The sequence below is a fragment of the Choristoneura fumiferana genome, chromosome 20 (assembly GCF_025370935.1).
Source record: "Choristoneura fumiferana chromosome 20, NRCan_CFum_1, whole genome shotgun sequence".
NCBI lineage: Eukaryota > Metazoa > Arthropoda > Insecta > Lepidoptera > Tortricidae > Choristoneura > Choristoneura fumiferana.
In genome coordinates this window covers 5,608,647-5,615,335 of record NC_133491.1, presented here as the reverse complement: position 1 = coordinate 5,615,335, position 6,689 = coordinate 5,608,647, and positions in this window count along the sequence as shown.

Sequence of the window (6,689 nt, the reverse complement as noted above, 5' to 3'; positions counted from 1 at the left end):
TCGTAACTATTAACGCGCGAGGTTATATAATCGATTTAGGACCCAAGTTTAGAAAATTCTCAAAACTAAATGAGCTATTATTAAGCGCTGAAAAAAATATTACAGACTAAACATTTCCTGTAGATTTATAATAAAATTGTTTTATTGGCAAATACATCACAGCAAATGAGATAAAAAATGATGAAGTAGACCGATTTAGACCTTTTGAAGAATGGTATTTGAATAATAATAACTAATATTTGATACATATGATGACCCTATGTCTTAAAAGACTATATTTCCTATTATAAAATACTAAAGTTACACTGTTTGTGGTGGGTTATAATGGAAATATTTCACATGAAAGACAGCTCTGACGCGTATTTTTGTAAAACCTCACTAACAAAATGATTTGCCAAAAAAAAGTCGCTGACGGAAATAAATGGAAATCACCGCTATACATCAGAGTAAGAGTTTATCTATATGTTACATTAGTTTTTCTTTAAAAAACGTAAGCATTTAGACATTAATAAGGCATTTGAAAAACCTCAAAATCGCTGAATGGGCAATTTTTCGTTTGCACGCTCTTAAATGCGAAAGTTTGTGAATGAGTGAGTGAGTAAGTGAGTATGTTTGTTACTCCTTCACGCTGAAACGGCTGGACAGATTTGGATGAAATTTGATATGTAGATAGCTGGACATCTGGAATAAAACATAAGCTACTTTTTATTGCGATATTCCTACGGGATAGGGATAAAATCTCGAAACAACAACCGCTGGGCTTTGAGTGAAGATATTCGACATGATTGTTTTTAAGGTAACGTCAATAAAAACCACCATTTAATTTTCGGGAATTCCTATGGGATTTTTTAAAAATTCTGAAATTTCAATTCAGCTGCTAGATCTAATGACTTATGCCAATAATTTGTTACTAAATCCTAAGAAAACTAAATGTATTAAATTCTCGTTGATAAATTCATCTAGCTCGAATTCAGTTTCTAATATAAAGTTAAATGGTCAAACTATTGAATTTGTAAAATCAACAGTATTTTTAGGAATAACGCTCGATTCTAAACTACAGTGGGACCTCACGTCACAGCAATCGCGGGTAGATTGAGCTCTGCTGCTTTGCAGTTTGGAAAATACGGCAGCTAACCGATGTGGCGACGGCACGGTTGGTGTATTTTGCTTACTTTAACAGCATTATTTCGTACGGCCTTATTTTATGGGGATCTGCTGCAGACATTGAGTCAATTTTTATCTTACAAAAGAGAGCAATTAGAGCAATTTATAATTTGAAGACGCGTGAATCTTTAAGATCTTTTTTTAAGGAAACAGATATCCTAACCCTGCCGTCGCTTTATGTTTTTTGAAATAATCATGTATGTTAGGAAGAACATATGTGATTTTCCCACTAACGTCGATAAGCCAAAGGCTACTAGAAACACAGGGAAGCTTAAAGTTCCATCTTACAGACTGGCTAAAACCAAAAAGTCTTTTCTGGGAAATTGCATACGTTTTTATAATAAAATTCCAAAAAATATTATAAATGAAACGGATACAAAATTCAGATCTATTGTCAAGAAGACATTAATATCAAAGGCGTATTATAAAGTTAATGATTATATCATGGACAGGGATATTTGGAAATAATTCCGATCCGCATTAGCGATCCCTTCAAATAGCGAACCTACTGTGTTAAAAATAAAGTTGTGTTAAATACTTGTGATGTATACATGTCATTTAATAATATTGTAAATCTGTTTTAAAAAAATATATATACCTCGTTGAGTTTCTTGCCGGATTCTTCTCAGCAGAGGTTTTTCCGAACCGGTGGTAGATTTTTTTGACATTCATAAGTGCTTGTTGTAGCCTAAATTGAATAAAGATATTTTGACTTTGACTTTGACTTTGACTTTATGTGTGAGAAGCCACGGGTAAACAATAGTAAGTAATTTATAACACTGTACGTTGTGCCCGCCTCATATCTGGCCGTTTTCACCAATATGGGTATTTATTTAAACGTTTTTCAGTCTTTGCCACTTCTAATCAAATTTAAAACTCTCTAAACAGCGCATACTCAATTGATTTGGAACGATTTGCATATATGCGTTCACCTGGTGTTATTAGCATTTAAATTATTCAATCAAGGTAACAACGGCTTGGGCCGATCGATGGGCTCGAGTCTCCCAGATTGAATGATGCATTAATCGTATGAATATCCATACTAAGCGGTGACTAAAGTTTAGCTACTCAAGGGGTACTACGAAATTCGAAAATCGAAGTTCGTATTGTATCATCTTTCTCACTTTCGTATCAATATAATAACATTAGTTTCAGCGGGACGGCCAGATACCAAGTTCAAATTTTTCATTTCGTAGTATAGGGCCAGTTTTTTTGGGTATGATTTACTTGATCACCTAATAAATACGTTTTCGGCAACCTAATTAATAATATTTGTTCCTAAAATAATAGACCTGTCACCTAAATTGAATCACCAAATAATATTAAAACGGTTACCTAAATATTATATAAAAAAATACTCGGAAATAATATTGATCATCAAATAATTATATTGCGTTCCAAAATAAAAGACGTGTCACTAAAACTGAATCACCAAACAATATAGAAATGGGTTCCTAAAAATTAATTGTAATTACTGAAAAATAATATTGATCATTAAATAATTGAACTGAAATTTGACGATAATGATATACGGGTAAGGCCGCGAATTTTAACCAATGTGACATAGAAATAACATAAAAAAAATACGTGACGTTACCATAAAACGTAACGCAAATTTTTATAAAGCCTAGATCAAACTGGTAAAAATTCCCATTAGATAACGTATGTATGAAAAAAAAATACATGTCATATAATAAAGTGAAGTTTTTATTTTTACTAGAACTTTCTGACGATACTGATCTTAAATCTGTCCTATATGAGATCTATAGAGCTAAACATGAGAATGTGGAAGTAGCAGTACCCTCTAGTTGACGAACATCTTTCCAAAAGTGTATCTTTACATGCCTCTCTAACACTGACAATAAGGTGCACATTTATAAGCATAACGAATTTGGATGTGTTTTTTTTTTATTCGACTGGATGTCAAACGATCAAATGAGTAAGAGATCACCACCGCCCATAAAAATCTGCAACGCCAGGGGTATTGCAGACGCGTTGCCAACCTAGAGGCCTATGATGGGATACCTCACGTGCCAGTAATTTCACCGGCTGTCTTACTCACCACGCCGAAACACAACAGTGCAAGCACTGCTGCTTCACGGCAGGATTAGCGAGGAAGATGGTGGTAGCAATCCGGGCGGACCTTGCACAAGGTCCTACCACCTAGTTGTGAGCATGCTTGTGACTTCGACTGTACAAGCTATTAAATACCTCAAAGAAATGGCCAAAACCCTAAATCACAGGTTTTACCAATTTAGGAAGTAGTATCTTAGTTAAGTGGACAATGTAAAAAGATGTTTTTGGAAATAAATTATTATGATTATTAAGTTTAGGTAACAAATGAACTAAGTAGGTAAGTGAATCTCTCCGTTTGTCTCTCACTTTAAATACGCTATGCATGTAGCAAGACGTGAACACAGAACTCGCCACAATTCTCTTGTGCCGATCCCTGCACCTACAGATTAAAATTTATTTAACTTCAAAATATCCATCTAACTAACTTACTGTGCGTGCAGTCATTGGAAACCTAATAATAAACTGGTGTAAGTTAGAATTTTTCTGTGTGAACTTCCCTTTACCACATTTTTTCGTTACGTTATGAACAAAATACGTAGCATTTTGTAAAAATGTAACGTAATCGTAACGAAAGTGTAACGTATTTTATACAAAAATCGTTTATCATGGCGAATAACGACATTTTGAACATAATAACACATGCCGCTTACATGGAAAAGATTACCCTATCGTATGAAAAAACAACCAGTTAAAAATAATCACTACTTACCTTAAATCGAACAAGCACTTTCGACGTTTTTTCGAAAAAAAACCGCCGCGTCACTTTTGATGGCTGTTTGTAACAAACTGATGAGATTTTTTTATCTCATCGATGTTGCCCTATTAGAGTATTAGTTGCCAGTGTACAAAAACAAATTCTACCGAAATTGGCGTTAAAGGTAGCTTAATTAAGCGTCACCTAAGTATTCGTAACGAAAACGTGGTTTTTTGGCACGTGAAAAGAAATAAATATAAAACATGAAAATTATTTGATTATCATGATCCGCAATCGGTAGGACTATCGTTATATCATAAAATTTTGTTTAAACAAAATCATGATCATGAGAAGTTAAATAGCATGAAAATAATAAGGTATTTAGTACTCGTGGTCAAAAAAAATAGTCAATTTTCGTTACGTTTTGGACGGTAATATATTTTTATTATTTTTTAAAAGGGTTTTAAACCAATTATCTCATTTGCGACCTGAGAGTTTATATCGTGTCATATAATAAAAAAAAAATAAACATCTAGGTGTTATCAGTTTTTTTTATCAGCGTTCCAAATTTGAAAACGTCAATTGGTCAAAATTCGCGGCCTTACCCATACAATGAATTAAATAATAATAATAGTATTTTCTTACAAATTACATCAATTGACCCAGCCCCAAACTAAGCAAAGTTTGTTCTATGGGTGCTAAACAACGGGTAGACATACATACACATATACTTAAATACATACAAACATCCAAGACGCAAGCACCCACTACAAACACTTATATACAAGTATTAGCAAAAAATATTCGGTCGCAGTTCTACCTCGCTTCGCTCGTCGTCGTACCTAACCAGACCTGCCTTAGTAGAATAGACAGAAGCATCGAATTAAGGAACTGATAGATTTATTAGGTGACAGATCTATTATTTTGGTGATCGAATTTTGATGATCAAACTATAATTTAGGATACAGGCTTACTTACATTAATCTGATGACTCATACTTAGAGAAATTTTTGATTAATTTGATGACCACTATATTTCTTAGGGATAGATATAATAATTAAGATATCGCAGTTTAGTGACAAATAAAAATTTAAGTGATAGAAAATATAGTTCCCGTTTTTTTCACTTTTGAAACAAGAATAGAGGGCGCTGTCCAAGAACGGTGACGTACCGTACCTCGGTTCTCAAGATGACATGTTATCTTTGTTTGCAATCAATAGATGGCGTTGTGCGAACGAACGTTGTCCTTTCAAATTATCAACGTAACCTTTTCAGGCCAAACTCTAACACATTTATTTATTGCGTTGCCATGTTGACAAGAATCGTGCTTTTGTGATGAGCGGAGATAACGTGTTAATTATTTCAGGAGTTATAGTTACGGTGTAACAGACGGCTTATTCTCATTCTCGTATGTAGCCTGCTGTAAAGTTGCTCGCCGAGTGAAAAATGCCCCCCGCTGAGATTTGCAGAGCGTGTGAATCACCCCACTCTGGGGACATTAAAATGTCACTGTTAAGATGTCTTTTACTTTGATTTAGAGCTACCTGTTTGTATTTGGACGCGTAGCGATACAGCTCTGTGCTCGGCAAAATGGACCCTACCACGTTAGAATTCCGTGTGGGGAGAGGCTATAACAGAGAGATCTCTCTCCAGGTGCATGTTATGTCTGGGAACAGAAAAAGAGCGTCAAAAGTTGTATACGTATTATATTTATCTAGAAAGGTAGTTGCCACAAAAAATAAACAATACATTTTACTGGTTTAAAATACAGAAGTACTTTCAGTGTATGTGTACAAACATCACCGAAGCCGGAGTTACTCAAACTCAGGCCCCAAGACACAGGTCTTTACCTAGTTGGGATGTCAGAATATGTGACCATTCCCGCGACTTATCTGTACAAACTTTCCATACTCATTGAACATTGTATTTTGCTTCAAGTTGATCGTACAATAAATATTTTTTTTTCTATGGCGACTTTACCTACATTTAGTTAATTGCATAATTAAGTGGCGTCAGATATTTCTGTGGTAAAGCCGAAGCAAAGATCGCTTACATACATCTTTCACAAATTTCGCTGTTCTTTATTGTAAACATTGGGCAAGCCGATGGAAGTAGGGTTCTATGAACGTTTCGCAACTGCTCATAAAATATGCCACTGAAAAAAGGTAAAAGTGATCTTTCAGGATTTGATCTAAAGAAACGACCAATGTTAGCTAAATAAGCTTGTAGAAATAAGTAACTAAACTAAATTCTCTTTAAAGAAGCTTTAAATGTCTTTAACTCAAATCGCCAAAAATGGAACACTTAATAAGATCACTTTTTGTCCGTCCGTCTGACTGTCAAGATCTTTTTCTCCGGAACACGTGATAATTGTGTCTGTATCTGATCTGTTTTCTTCCCCAATAAAGAGAAAAAAAACCGGCCAAGAGCGTGTCGGACAGGCCCAAAATAGGGTTCCGTAGCCATTACGAAATAATTAAGTAATATTTTTCTAAGGATTTCGTGTTTTATACGGAATCTTCCAAGTTTAGGTATATTTTACACCTTAGGCTGCTATTTACTCTTAAACTACTAATAATTCTCAAGCGAACTTAGCCGTTATAGTTTTCCTTGGAAGGTTAATATAATTACTACTATCCTGAATTTTTCAAATTTTTCCACTCAACGGTTTAGATTTTAGAGGGGGGGGGGGGACGCTCGGTTTTAATGAAAATCGAAAAATTGTCTCAGCAAACCCCTAATGGTTTTAAAACAC